This window comes from Delphinus delphis, chromosome 1, assembly GCF_949987515.2.
Source record: "Delphinus delphis chromosome 1, mDelDel1.2, whole genome shotgun sequence".
NCBI lineage: Eukaryota > Metazoa > Chordata > Mammalia > Artiodactyla > Delphinidae > Delphinus > Delphinus delphis.
The window spans coordinates 38,440,974-38,456,720 of record NC_082683.1 but is presented as its reverse complement, the minus strand read 5'-3'; the positions used below and the strand labels follow the sequence as shown (position 1 = coordinate 38,456,720).

Below are 15,747 nucleotides of genomic sequence, written 5' to 3'. Positions count from 1 at the left end.
ATACCCAGAGCCAGAGAACAAGCCTGTTTTTTGTTTTTGTTTTTGTTTTTGTTTGTTTGTTTGTTTTGTTTTTTTTGCAGTACGCGGGCTTCTCACCGCTGTGGCCTCTCCCGTTGCGGAGCACAGGCTCCGGAGGCGCAGGCTCAGCGGCCATGGCTCACGGACCCAGCCGCTCCGCGGCATGTGGGATCTTCCCAGACCAGGGCACAAATCATGTCCCCTGCATCAGCAGGCGGACTCTCAACAACTGCGCCACCAGGGAAGCCCAAGCCTGTTTTATCTGAGTGGGCCTGTGTAATCACAGAGGGCCTTATGAAAGAGAAGGCGATGTGAAGACAGAAGCAGGGGGACATTTGAAGAAGCTGATGGATTTCAATATGGAGGAGGGCCCAGGAGCCAAGGAATGCAAGGATTGCAGCTCTAGATGTGGGAAAAGGCAAAGGGAGGGATCCTCTCCTACATCCCTGCACTGGCGGGGCCCTGCCAACACCTTGGCTGTGTCCAGGGAAACCCACTTCCGGCTTCTGACTCCAGAGCTGTCAGAGAATAACTGTGTTGTTCGAAGTCCTTAAGGCTGTGGTCAATTGTTTTAGCAGCAAAAGGAAGTGAATTCAGGGACAGACAGGCAGGCAGAAGGGGCGAAAGACAAGGAAAGAGTAGACAGACTGGAGGAGGGCAGGCGATCAGGGTTTAGGTGGACAGTCAGAGGCACAGGTGGGTCAGAGACAGATGGAGAGATAAGCAGATAGGGAGCCTGGAGAAAGGTGAGAGGAGGAGGGCAGAACGTCTGACGGGCAGGAGGCAGGACATGAGGTAGGCCGGCAGGTGGGCAGATGGAAGCAGGAAGTGGGCACAGAGGCAAGGATGGGAGAGAGTGACAGTGAGACAGGTTGGCAGGCAGGGGCCCTCAGAGCTCGTCCTTGTCTCCAACAAGCATTACAGGAGCTTCCTGAGCTGCAAGTGGATCCCATTCTTGGACTTCAGCACAACTCTTGGAATGGGAACAGGGACCCTGGAGGGATCGGGTGCCAGCTCAAAGCGAAGCAAGGTCAGGGCCACGGCCACCTTCATCTCATTCATGGCAAACTGCTTCCCGATGCAGTTCCTGGGTCAGGGAGGGAAAAGGAAGTGAGCAGAGGCTTCTAACCCCTGCCGGGCACAGGGCATTCAGGGCTCTCCGCCACGTGGCCCAGCCCCGATCCCTTCCTTACGGGTCACACTGAACGTGCCGCCCAAGCCTCGGTCCCCCCTCTCCCCCTGACCCTTACAAAGGCCACCTCTCTCCAGGACTAGCTCCTAACTCCTACTTCTGCTCTCAGCAGTAGCAAGTCCTGTTGGGGAGCGACGGCGCTCTAAGCCACAGGGTCAAGTCACGTGAATCAGTAAATGTGAATTAGTACTTTGTTCACTCGTCCACAGGCCGTTTCTGGTTTCTGTCCAGGCCAGGGCACTCTAGGGGGGTGTGGGCAACTCTCAGGCCCTCACCACCCATGGCAGACAAGCAGGGGCCCCAGTCCCCAGACAGGACAGGACGGAGTTGTGTAAGGAAGTCAGGATGGCAACCAGGCTTCTTGGAGTGGCCACGGGTTAGTGCCCCTCGACCTGCTGGACCACTTGCCTCCCAGTTAATGCTCCGGCCTCCTGTCTCCCCGCAGCCCCGCAGTCAACCCGCCCCTGGAGCCTTCCCATTCTACTCCAGCAAGGCCCCTCCTCCCATCCCGTGGGCTCCTCACTGGCCTTTCCAGTCTCCTTGCCTCCCCTCCCTCTACTGCAGCCACGGCGGCTCGGGGTCTGCTGCGCCCTCCATCACAGGGAGGACACGTCGCGGGGCCTCAGCTGGCGTCACAGCGCTCTCTGGGCTGCTCCTCACTCACCTCGCACCTGTCCAGCCCCTCTTCCTCGCTCCGCTGCTGTTGAGGTCCCCTCCCCCCGCCTCTGCCGGCCACATGCTCAAGACTCAGTCTAGTGACCGTCTGGCCTCTCGCCTCTGCCGCCTGCACCTCTTTCTCCCACATCCCCAAGCAGCTTTACTGTTAACTCAAGGACACATCGCCGTCCCGTGACCAGACAGTGCCAGAAACATGGAACATTCCACAATCTGCTCAGTGAATGAATGAATGAGTGAAAGAGTGGATGAATGCATGATGTCTGTCTTGTAAGGCCAACGTACTGACCACTACACTATGGAAACGTCGCATGTCTGTCTTGAATAGCGGTAGTGGTTTCTTGACTGTGAACTCTTGGAAGCAGGGAAAGTGCCTTATGTTTCTGGGTTCCCATCTCCTAATACATGACTTGGCACACAGAGGCAGGCTTAATAAATAGCTTTCTATTTGAACAAAGTTAATTGAATTGAAAAAAAAATTGGAATAAAATTAAATGTTTATTCTGACCTAGGAATTGAGTTGCCAGGTACCTGCTGTCCTCTAGTGGCAGAGACATGATGTGCAGCCTGTGTCTACAGCGGAGAAAGACCCTGGCAGAAACCAAATCCCAGAGCCAATTCTGCAAGCATGTTTGCTTCAAGCCTGTTCTGTGAAGGTTGATTCACCAACTGAAAATTTCACAGAATTTTAGATTCAGAAAAACTTGTTTTACTAAGTCGTTACTAAGTAATGGAAGTTACTATTTCGGCAGGGGACCTATACTGTTGAAGATTTTCACAGGAGTCATTTTGGAGTGAATCGTCCAGCTTAACAGCTATTTCAAGTGTCCTTTATATTTTACATGCCACAAACTTCTCAAATGCAGGTGTCAATTACAAAATAGTGAGTTTTCTTTCAAAAGCACTTGATTGCCTTTAATTTTATGCCTTTTTGCCAATGTTAGACTCTGTAGATTCTTGGACTATGGTGTATAATTCCCGCTACATATAAAGAATTACGGCAACTAGAAAAGGTGTTTTGTTTATATTAATAAGCAGTCATGACTTTGTTGGCTTCAACTGCAGAGATAGAGACTACACACTGCTGTGTAACTTTCTTCAAACAACAGAAACTGTAGGTGATCACATACATGGATTGAAACCTCAGGACAAGGAAGGCAGCTGGAAATCCAAACCCATGCAAACACGACTGCTGATACAGTGAGAGGTGGATTGGTGAATTAAGTGAAAAATGCAGTGAGCTGGACTAGAAATGTGCCGAGAGAGAAAACCACCTTCTAAGATGACTGATAATCGGGAAAAGCAAACATCTGAAGTTTACCTTTCATGAAAAATTCTAAAGCTGAAAGTCACTCACCTAAAGTGAGGAAAACCCTGGAATACTTTGGAGCGGCCACGGCCATGGCAATGTGGCTGGTCGTTGCGGAAGTCAGGAGGTCAAGGTCTCCGTGGCCTGTCCTGAAGGCCTTCTTGTACATGGGGACACATGCTGCCTTCTCAACACACCAACACACAGGGACATAACTGCATATACCACATATGAATGTAGACAGTCACACACATCAGGTAGCACCCAGTGACACCTGGCTGCCCCAGGTACAGAAGGCCTCACCTGGATCCTCCTGAGAAGAGCAGGAAAGCCCTGTGTCGATCAGAACCTGGTGCAAACCGGGATGGGTCAAACACCTGCAGAGAGAGCACCGGGGCCAGGACAGGTGGGGTCAAGCTCCTTGCACCAATCCACCAGGGGACAAGAATCCCCGAGGGGAGCAGGGGTGGTGCTGGTCTGGAGGGAGCATCCCATCCCCTCCTCCCATGGCCATCATACCTCTGGTTTCGGCCACACCTTCGGGTTGTGGTGAAGCCCATAAAAGGAGAGGGAGAGCGGGATTCCTGTGGGGCAGGGAGGAGAGAGAGAAGACCGATGGTACCCATGGCAACAGGGGCAATGTGCACAGAAGGCCTGGGAGCCACCATGAGAGCCACCCTCCATCCCTCTGAATGAAGTGGTGCTCTTGCAAGACAGGTGGGCTGGAGGTGACCAAGCACATGAGCACAGATTAGGAGCAGGTAACCATGGCCAGGACTGAGAAGGAAAAGAATTGGAGGCTTAGTATCAGGATCGCCTCACATGAAAACTCACAGTTATCAGGTGTCATCATGAGCCCTCGGGGTTGTGCATTAACTCATCTAATCCTCACAGCAGCCCTCAAGGAAGGCACTCCTATCCGCATGTGCAGATGAGGCACCTGAGCCTCCAAGAGGTTGAGGGATGTGTCTGTGATCCCACAGAGAGGAGGTGGCTGGGTTGGGATTCAGACCCACTGGGAGGTGAGCCATTTGGTAGCTTCCAACCACAGCAGGGCTCTCAGACCTGATCATCAGCTGCTCTCGGCCATCCACCTGAGGGCTCCTCAGAGACTGGACCATCTGACCCATGACAGTGCATTCCCTGAGCTCCCTTGTTTACATAGACCCCACATGGAAAGAACCACATGTCCACCTATTTCTGTCTGCTTCTCTCTTAAGCCTCACGTCTCAGGAATTAGAATTTTAGCCCTCCATTATAACCACATTCAGGAACTGACATTTGCTTATTGAGCTTTTGTTGGTTCAAGTTCTGTGTCAAGCATTTTTCAAAAGTCGTCCAAACCACAGAGTAAATATTAATTATCTTGAGGCGGAGATAATAGTCATGTCATCCTGGAACTTGGCAAGCCCATGTGGATTTCTGATCTTCTGTGTGGTCTTGCAGAGTGCTTAGTTTAGTGGGTGTGGGTGAAGTTCATACCTGCAGGTAAGGAGGGTCCAACAGGGAAGGTGATGGGCTTGCTCAGATATCTGCCAATGAATGGCACTGGTGGATAGAGTCGCAGTGCCTCCTTGATGCACATGGTGGTGTAGGGCATCTGTTCCAGGTGGTCCCTGAAAGGCAGCCCATTTGAGAGCGGCAGAGCCAGACAACCAGGGGTCCTCCACTCGCGGAGGGGCGAGGTCCTCCCACCTGCTGGGCACTCACCAGGTGATGGATGCGTCATCCCCCAGGAGGCTCTGGATCTCTTCCTGGCACCTCTGCTGATGCTCAGGGTGGGAGACCAGAGCATAGAGGGTCCAGGAGATGCCACTGGCTGTGATGTCGTGACCCTCAAACATGAACGTATCCACTTCGGCACGGAGCTCCCTGTCAGACAAGCTGCTCCCATTCTCCATCTGCGGAGGCAGGGGGAGTGCAGGGTCTGCCCTGCCTCTGTGCTTCTGGGCAAAGCCTCAGGCCTCTCCTGCCCACACTCACTCTGGCGAAGAGGAGGATGTCCAGGAAATCCAGGTGCCTCTTGCTCCTCACCTTCTCCAGCTCTCCCTCCTTCTGCAGGTGAGCCTTCCTCAGCTGGATCACTCCATCTGTCCCAGAACAGTGGTTCCCAGGCAGAGCTGAGGGCTCCTGGGGGCCCAGATGCAGCACCCACCGTAGCCCTATCTGCCCCTCAGGCCCAATCTGGGTACCAGGTGGATGAGGACGAGGGTGGGAATGGGCGCACATGTCAGGGCAGAGAGCTCCAGCATCGTCTGATCCAGGTCGGGAATCCCCTCAATAGCACAGCCCACGGAGGCTCTGCCTGGATGATGCTGGGAGGGGGTCTCATTCCACCGTCAGCAACGTGGTGACACATGTGTCTCCCTGCACCTCACCTGACACCCTGACGTCTCGGGTCCCAACCCCTGCACCAGGAAGTACCCAGTGTGGGTGTGTGCCAGCCCCTGAAGAGGAAGCAGGAGTCTGGGCCCTGCCTGAGGGGTCAAGGCCAGGGGAGGAGCCACCCAGAAGGAGGAGCAGAACCTGTGTGTTGATGGGCCAATTGGCAGGCCCAGTGGCTCCAGCGGCCTTCAGGAGTCAGCCTGTAGATGATGTCGTTCTGGTGGAAGAGATTCCTCACTTGGGAAAAAATCAGATTGTTGAGATTCCCTGATGGCCTGGATGTTGGATTGGATGTTCCTGAAGGGAGAGGATGCAGAGGAGACTGAGGTGGAGGGAGCCTCTGACCTGGAGACGGAGTGGGGCTCCGGGTGGGGATTCCTCAGTCAGCGGGGACAGGCAGCACTGAGGCTTTGTCATTTCTGCCTTACAGCCCAGGAGACCCTCTGTCCTTTACAAGTGGCCTGAGTGGCCAGGCTTCTCCGTTTCCCAGGATCAGGGATTTGACCATGGTCCATGTCTCTCTGCAGAATATTGCTTTTAGAGCTCATAAGCGTCCACGCTGCCCTAACTGCCTCTCAGGTAAGTCCTCCCCAGCTGGTGAGAACAAGGACCCTGCCGTTGAAAGGTTGTCACTGACCTGTCTGTCTGGATGCTGCCCTGGTGGCTGAAGGTGCACTTCATGATGGTGTCCAGGGTCATCAAGGAGACGTGTCCAAGGACCTCCAGATGCGAGTCCAGGCTGACGAGCTCCTCCCACTTGTCCTGTAATGGGAGGGGGACATTGACCCTGCTCTGCTCCCCCAGAAGGCCTGTGCTGACAAGGCCAGGCTCTCTCTCTGTCTCGCTAAATATTTGGATGAGATTTCCTCTGTTTCTAAGCAGATTTGTTTTAGCAATTTAAGGCTGTATCACACATGTGTAATGTGATGCCTATTTTCTCAGAATCTGTTATTATATAATTAATCATGTTCTCTCATAATATTCTGAATTAGTTTTGAATTTTAAGAATAGAGTATGATGATGACCACCTTGTGGCAGACCAGAAACCATACTTTTTTATGGGACAGAGGGGGAAACTTAGGGGTTCTGAGATCTGAACTGGACACCATGTTCAACACTAGTAAGCAAATATTTCAAGTAAAGTAAAAGCGTAAGGGGCTCTATTGGGGCTCTTAGGAGGGGACATGATATGCTTCAATTCCTTTCATTCATCCAGTGTTAGCTGAGATCAGGTGGTGCCCAGTCTAGATCAGAGGTGATGCTTGTCAAGACCCAGCTCTGTGCATGTAGACCTGGCCTCATTTCCTCCCGTGAGTGGCTCAATCCATGCAGAAGCCCTGGGCCCCAGGCCAGAGCCTACCTGAGTGACATCCTGGGAACTCTACTCTGCCACTGAAGCTGCCATTGTCCAGGGCATACGGGGGCGGCTTGCACCGCTGTCCAGGGGAATGACCCTTGCTCTAATCTTCTCTGTTGAAGATGTGGAGATGAGAGGAGAGTGGACCCTGAATACACCATGGCCCTGATTTCCCTTACCTCAGAGCAAATTGTGGATCCAAGCTGCTGCCAGGGTACCCCTCTGTCCCATCTAGTTTTGGTGAGCTCTGTCTCAGAGTACGTTCTGAATGCACCATTCTGGGGGCTGGGTCTGATGGACACCTGAGGGACACAAGGGTCTGAGAGTGGACTTTGTCAGCAGTGCTGGATGTGAGTGGGTCCAGGTGACGAGGGATAGACTCACCAGCATCACTCGGACAGAGTCGGCCATGAGACCCACGTAGGGCTTCAGGATGTCGTAGTGGAAGGCTGGGGTCAGCATCCGCCGGTGCTGGAACCACGTCTGCCCCTCCAACAAAAGCAAACCTTTCCCTGGGCCACAGATGGGTGTGTGTGTGGGTCGGGGAGCCTGGATCAGAGGGACGACTAGGGACAACTTGGGAGGAACCAAGGGTGTCAGGAGAAGGCACATCATGGGCAAAGGTAGGAAAGGCTAGTACAGTTCAGGAATGTGAATTTCCAGAATGGCTGGTCCATAGGATGTGATTATGACAGCTGCGAGACAGAGGTTGAAGAAGAGTAGGGGGGCAGGTGATAGAAGGAATTAGTTAATAGTCAGGCTGAGAATATCGCAGAGGACTGAGAAGTGATGAAGAAGAGGCTGAGCTTCAGGAGGGCTCTCAGCACCATTACAAAGGGTGAGAGTTTCACTGGAAGGAGAGAAATGAGGCTTGACTGAGAGATGAGGTGGTGACAGGATGCCTCGTACCCGTTGTTCTCCATTACCAAAGAGGCAGCTCTTGGTAAACCTAACTGGTGGGTGGACTGCAGTTGTATTTAAATGTACTTACCAATCCAGGGGATCAGCATTCTGTAGGCATCGTGAGACTTTGGGTCTGAAAGGGAAGGAAGGGAAGTGGAGGGCACTGAACAAGGCAGGCAGCCCCCAGAGCAGCTGTGGCAGCTCCCATTCCTCATGCTGGTCAGCTGGCAGTCTGTCTCTAGCCACCTCCCTCTTGCCTCCCATCCCTGACTCTCTCTGTCCTGATGGTCACTGTGGGCCCAGGAAGGCAGACTCAGTGTCCCAGCAGCAGAACACCCACAGGACTAAGACGGTGAATCGGCAAGAAAGATAGGCTCTGCTCAGCGCCACAGAGTAAGAAAGGAGCCTGTGGTTTCCTCCAGTTTGTGGTGGTTTGGCCATTTCATGACCCAGGACAGGCAACAGTGAGAGGTGCCAAACCTACATCAGTGTGGACAGGGAGCTGTCTTCCAGACCCGGGATTATCTCAGTTGGGTTAAAACAAGAAAGAAAGTAAGACAGGAAAGAGAAGCCAGCCCCACCCGGGTGTTGAAGCACTCACTGTGCGTGAGTGATGCTGGCCTTAGTCTGGCTTGTGGGCTGCAAGGACGGCTGGTAGGGAGCCAGGTACTGATGGCTGTAGTGCCAGTTTCTTCTGGAATTTCACAGATCCAGGGCCATGTACCCGAGAGGGAAGACTTTCTCCTGCTGGGATGTGGGTTTCCCTCTCACCTGATCTCCCCAGGACCACCTTCATGTAGTCAGGGTCATAGATCAACACCAGGGCTTTCGTCCCCCACAGCCAGCGAGCACAGGCACTTGGGTACTTCTCTACCCTCTTCAGTAGGGGTCGCAGCTCGGTCTCGTCTTGGAACTGTCCCCAAGGGAAAGATAAATCAATAAAACCCTTCTCTGAGTTCCAGTGCTGGAGTGGGGGTGTAGGGCAGGATGGGTACAGGGAGATCGTTCTGGATCGATCAGCAGAACTAGGAGTTTGGAACTATTTCTTCTGACCTGGGCTCTGCCCCAGACCTGCTGGCTGTCCACCTTTGTCCTAAGACCACATTCTGTCCCCTTGTCGGGTAGAGCCCTGGGCCACCAGTACGAACTGCCTACAGAAACTTACATCAGGGATTCACTCCCTGGTGTAGAGAACTTTGGGAGGTGATTCGTACAACATTTGCATGAGCAATTTATGATAATTCGTATCACTTGGTAAGTAGTTTTGTCATAGAATTTTGTTTATTTAGAGAATAAAATATATTATAAAAATTAAATTTATATATTAATTTCATTTTGCCATACTGGTTGTTATATATTTTCAGTAGTACCCCAGCATACATATAAATGTTTGTTAATTTGAAACAGTGTCGGATGCATATGGATAAGTGAGAAAAATTATATACTAAACTGTGTTTGTATCATATTATTTTACATATTGCGTGTGTACACAGATTCTGGATGTATATATGGAAATGGTATTGAACTAAGGTTTTGATATGCGGATTGTTTTATCCCATTTTCATTTACCAGTGTCCAGAAACTTGTGTACACTTTCCACCACCTAAAGGAATCTCTTGAAATTCCTCAGTGTGGACCACAAAGGCCCTTGCTTTCTGGCTTTACCCTCTCTATTCTTGCCTCCTGCTGGGCTGGCGAGTCCACAGGACCCATTGCTCTGCCCCCAAAGATGCTGCTGTCAGTGCGCCTTGCACTGGCCCCACCTGCTCACACTTCTAGGCCTCTGCCCAGGTTCTTTCCTCTACCTGGTGTGCCCCTCCTCTTAGTCACAGAGCAACTGCCTCTCCTTAACCTTGCAGATTCAGCTTCGTTTTATCACCTCTGGATTTCTCATCAACATTTGGTCCTAGGCATGTTCCATGCAGTCACCTCGTCTTTAATTCAATGGCTTCTGTGTAACTCAAAGCATCCCCCTGCCACTTTGGTATCTAATCTCTGCCTGCATCCTTCTACCATCAGGACTCACCAGCTCTGAGGCAACTTGCCTACTGTGGGATGGGTTCCTTCACTGAGCACGTATTTACTGAGCATCTACTATGTGCCAGGCACTGGTTTAAGGCACTGAATTAGGATGCGGCTGTAGATGCTTGTCTGTTTGGAGCCTCCAGGAGGAGACAGCGAGATTGAGGACATGACAACCGTAGGGGCTCATGAATGTGTGATCGAGGGAAGACCAGGCCTCTGGGGAAGCTCTGGGGAAGGGGCCCTAACTCGGACCTGGACATTAGAAAGCTCTTTTTCATGCATGTATTTATTCGTTCAGTCATCATTTACCCAGATGCTCTCAGGTTACAAAGATGAACCAGAGGCAGGGTCTCCCAGAAGGAGCTCACAGCTATGACACTGCAGACAAAACTAGCTGAATCCGGTTAGCACTGCCTTAAGAGAAGGACAGGCAAGGGAAAAAGGGTTGTCTCCTCCACTCCTGGGAGACCCAGAAAGACATTTTGGAGGAGGTGGCTTGGAGTTGGGCCCTTGTAGACAGACATATGAGGGACAAGATCATTCCAGGTAAAGGGCACATGGGAGCAGAGTCCCAGAGGCCAGAATGCCCAGGCAGGCGGGGAGGACGCTGAGTAAGCTGGGGTGCAGGAGATTAGGAAGGAGAGGGGAGAGAGGTACTGGGCCAGCCCACGTGGGGCTCGAGCTGTTTCCGGTTCCCGTCTTTAGCTCCACTCTACTCTAATCACGCTGCAGAGAAAGCATTTGTTCAGTCCACAAACCCTTGATGAGCCCCTCTCCAGGTGGCCCCTGACGTGGCTCTGAGCCCCCCGCCGACCGGGCTAGTGCTGCCAGTGCTGGGTGGGTAGGCGCTGCCCCCGCCCAGCCTGCAAGCCGCTCCTTCCCTCCTTCCTGTCCCTCCACACGCTGGATGGGCAGCCCTCTGCGCAGGCTCCGTGCAGGGTGCTGGGGGTGAGGGGGATTTCACGCTCGGTTCCGAGAGCACATAGTCCACTGAGGGAGGACACCAGGCGGGCGACCTCACCCTGTGGATGGTGCAACTCAAATGTCAGTTCTCCTTACCTGGCATCATCCTGGGAACCTCGCTCATGTGTGCCAGCAACTTGTCAGGGTTTAAGCACCGAAATCAGGAGACTGGAAAATTCCTCAGTCTTAAACCGAGCCAGTTTGTCCCTACAGCTGACGTAACCCCCCACCCAGCAATTGGGTCTCTTTTCCTGTGACCTGACACCTTCCTAGATTCCTGTCTGTCATCTCCACGAACAGTGAGCCCACAGGGCAGCATCCATCAGACTGATGTCTGTGCTCCGAGGCAAGCTCAGGGCCAGGCAGAGAGGATGCGATTGAGGGATGGGGCAGGGAAGCATCTAGAAGCCTGTTCTATGAGAACAGCTGAAGCTGCTCAGCCTGGAGACGGGGGAGACTCAGGAAGGAAGAGCCACTGTCCTCAAAGTGCAGGGCTGCCAGGACAGCCTGCAGATCTCCCTAAGGAAGGCGTGTCTGACAGACCCAAGGACACCAGCACGGGATCCTGGGAGGGAGGGAGCTCCCCAGACTGGGATGAGGAGCCAAGACCTGAGAGGTAAGCTGGGTCCTTTTGTGAGGCCACGTGCTCATCCCACAACAAGGCTTCATCCCATGGACTTGCTCACCAGGACCATGGTCTGAGAGCCCCGGCCCTCCCTGCCCTCCCACTTCCCCATCCCGCTCCATCCTACCTCCTGCATGTGCCCATAGAGCCAGTGGGAAGGAGGAGACGGGAACTGCTGGAGGGCTTTGAGCAGCCACTGTCTGTGCTGCCTTGAGCAGAAGCAGAACCAGGCCGAGCAGGGAGGCCACCTGCAGGAGCCCAGAGACACCGCCCAGGGCTCTGGGGGTGCTCAGCACAGAGACACTCATGGTGCAGCGGCTTCTGGATTGCTGACTGTCCCTGAAGGTGGCTGACCTCCCCTGAGCACCCAGCCTGGTCAGGGAGGCTTGCCCTGCCCACCTACGGGAGGGTGAAGGTGAGGGCAGAGCTCAGACCTGGGCCTCCAGGGTTGGGTTTTTATGTTTTGTTTTGTTTTTAAAATTTAAACCAATCTCTTTTTTGTTACAAAATGTAAGTAATATAAAGAGAAGATAATATTTATAAATAGAAGTGGGAGTTTGTGTTGTACCAGGATCCTGCAAACTATCACATGCTTACATTTTTAAACACTTTAACCAAATTGAAATAAAACAGGGAAATAAATGTTTTTTCAAACTTCCTTGAATAATGTATCTCTGTGATATCTTGTTTATCACTGTGATATTGTACAGACCAGAATTTAAGTCTGTCGTATCATCTAGCCGTGGACTACCGTGCATGACCACACGAATCATTTTCATTTGTCCAATGCAACTGAAAACTCCATCCCACCCTTTTTTTCAACTAACCAGCAGGTTAATGCACACAGAGTGTATGGATGCTTAAATATTTTCTTAAGTTTGCAGTGATATGTCTGTGTGAATACCCCTGTCTTCCTTCTTAAGAAATGAGAGAATACAAATTTGAAATGTAGTGAAAGATGGCTACTACTGAAATATGATATTTTTTGAAAAAGATTTGGGATAATGTACTTAATATTTAAAGAAATCTTTATTCAGATGTCTTGCTTTAGTCACCTTTTGAGGCTGATAGACACTTAAAGCAAGATTCCTTTCAGAGTCATTGTTTTCACTCTACTGTTTATTAGTCACTGAATTAATTTGTATTTTTCTGTTGGATTAGATAAAATAGGTAGCTGAGAATCTTGTAATCTTTATATTGTTAGCTATATTATAGGTGCAGCTTCTTTTGCTGTATATGAAGTCTTTCCTGAATACAGTGTTTTTTCAGAAATTAAAAAAATGCTGAAGAAAAGAGGACAAATTAAATTTTCATGAAAGGCAATCTTAATCAGCAGTGACAGTGTAAGAGAAACATGATTGCCACTTGGTCATCATGGAGAGGCACTTAGATTTGGTGTCAGTGCGTCTGTTAACAATGACTAAAGTCTTTCTTGGAGCAAGTGCATACTCCAACATAACTGTACCTGCCTAGAAAGAGAGGGCTCAGCAGTAGGCACCACTCAGCGAAAACAAAAAACAAACCCAAAACAATTAAGAAAATGGTAATAGTAACATACATATCGATAATTACCTTAAATGTGAATGGATTAAATCATCCAACCAAAAGATATAGGCTTGTTGAATGGATACGAAAACAAGACCCACATATATGCTTTCTACTGGAGACCCACTTCAGACCTAGGGAAACATACAGACTAAAATTGCAGGTAAGGAAAAAGATATTCCATGAAAATGGAAATCAAAAGAAAGCTGGAGTAGCAATCCTCATATCAGATAAAGTAGATTTTAAAGTAAGGAAATAAGGAATGTTACAAGAAACAAGGAAGGACACTACATAATGATCAAGGGATCAATCCAAGAAGAAGATATAACAATTATAAATATATATGCACCCAACATAGGAGCACCTCAATACATAAGGCAACTGCTAACAGCTATAAAAGAGGAAATTGACAGTTACACAATAATAGTGGGGGACTTTAACACCTCACTTACACCAATGGACAGATTACCCAAACAGAAAATTAATAAGGAAACACAAGCTTTAAATAACACAATATACTAGATAGATTTAATTGATATTTATAGGACATTCCATCCATAAACAGCAGATTACACTTTCGTCTCAAGTGCACACAGAACATTCTCCAGGATACATCACATCCTGGGTCACAAATCAAGCTGCAGTAAATTTAAGAAAAGTGAAATCATATCAAGCATCTTTTCTGACCACAATGCTATGAGACTAGAAATCAATTACAGGGAAAAAAACGTAAAAAATACAAACACATGGAGGCTAAACAATACGTTACTAAACAACCAAAAGATCACTGAAGAAATCAAAGAGGAAATCAAAAAATACCTAGAGACAAATGACAATGAAAACACGACAATCCAAAACCTATGGGATGCAGCAAAAGCAGTTCTAAGAGGGAAGTTTATAGCTATACAAGCTTACCTCAAGAAGCAAGAGAAATCTCAAATAAACAATCTAACCTTACACCTAAAGCAACTAGAGAAAGAAGAACAAAAAAAGCCCAAAGTTAGTAGAAGGAAAGAAATCATAAAGATCAGAGCAGAAATAAATGAAATAGGAATGAAGAAAACAATAGCAAAGATCAATAAAACTAAAATTTGGTTGTTTTGAGAAGATAAACAAAATTGATAAACCTTTAGCCAGATTCATCAAGAAAAAAGGGAGAGGATTCAAATCAATAAAATTAGAAATGAAAAAGGAGAAATTACAACTGACACTGCAGAAACACAAAGAATCATAAGAGACTACTACAAGCAACTATCTACCAATAAAATGGACAACTTGGAAGAAATGGACAAATTCTTAGAAAGGTACAACCTTCCAAAACTGAACAAGGAAGAAATAGAAAATATAAACAGACCAATCACAAGTAATGAAATTGAAACTATAATTAAAATTTTCCAACAAACAAAAGCCCAGGACCAGATGGCTTCACAGGCCAATTCTGTCAAACAGCTAGAACAGAGCTAACACACCTATCCTTCTCAAACTCTTCCAAGAAATTGCAGAGGGAGGAACACTCTCAAACTCATTCTATGAGGCCACCATTACCCTGATACCAAAACCAGACAAAGATACTACAAAAAAAGAAAATTACAGACCAATATCACTGATGACTATAGATGCAAAAATCCTCAACAAAATACTAGCAAACAGAATCCAGCAACACATTAAAAGGATCATACACCATGATCAAGTGGGATTTATCGCAGGGATGCAAGAATTCTTCAATACACTCAAATCAAGCAATGTGATACACCATATTAACAAATTAAAGAATAAAAAACATATGGTCATCTCAATAGATACAGAAAAAGCTTTTGACAAAATTCAACACCCATTTATTGCAAAAACTCTCCAGAAAGTGGACATAAAGGGAACCTACCTCAACATAATAAAGGCCATATATGACAAACCCACAGCAAACATCATTCTCAATGGTGAAAAACTGAAAGCATTTCCTTTAAGACAAGGAACAAGACAATGATGTCCACTATTGCCACTATTATTCAACATAGTTTTGGAAGTCCTAGGCACGGCAATCAGAGAAGAAAAAGAAATAAAAGGAATCCAAAGTGGAAAAGAAGTAAAACTGTCCCTGTTTGCAGATGACATGATACTATACAGAGAATCCTAAAAATGCCACCAGAAAACTCCTAGAACTCATCAATGAATTTGGTAAAGTTGCAGGATACAAAAGTAATGCACAGAAGTCTCTTGCATTCCTATACTCTAACAATGAAAGATCAGAAAGAGAAATTAAGGAAACAATCCCATTTACCATTGCAACAAAAAGAATAAAATATCTAGGAATAAACCTACCTAAGGAGGAAAGACCTGTACTCAGAAAACAATAAAACACTGATGAAAGAAATCAAAGATGACACAAACAGATGGAGAGATATACCATGTTCTTGGATTGGAAGAATCAACATTGTGAAAATGACTATACTACCCAAAGCAATCTGCAGTTTCAATGCAATCCCTATCAAAGTACCAGTGGCAGTTTTCACAGAATTAGAACAAAAAAAATTTAACAATTCGTATGGAAACACAAAAGACCCCAAATAACCAAAGCAATCTTGAGAAAGAAAAATGGAGCTGGAGGAATCAGGCTCCCTGACTTCAGACTATACTACAAAGCTACAGTAATCAACACAGTATGGTACTGGCACAAAAACAGAAATATAGATCAATGGAGCAGGATAGAAACCCCAGAGATAAACCCATGCACGTATGGTCACCTTATCTTTGTT

General features: G+C 48.5%; 1 pseudogene; it reads right to left on the bottom strand.

The window, feature by feature from the left end:
* Positions 1-247: 247 nt before the first annotated feature.
* Positions 248-12,291, bottom strand: LOC132431892 (cytochrome P450 4A11-like; annotated as a pseudogene).
* Between the last annotated feature and the right edge of the window lie 3,456 nt (positions 12,292-15,747).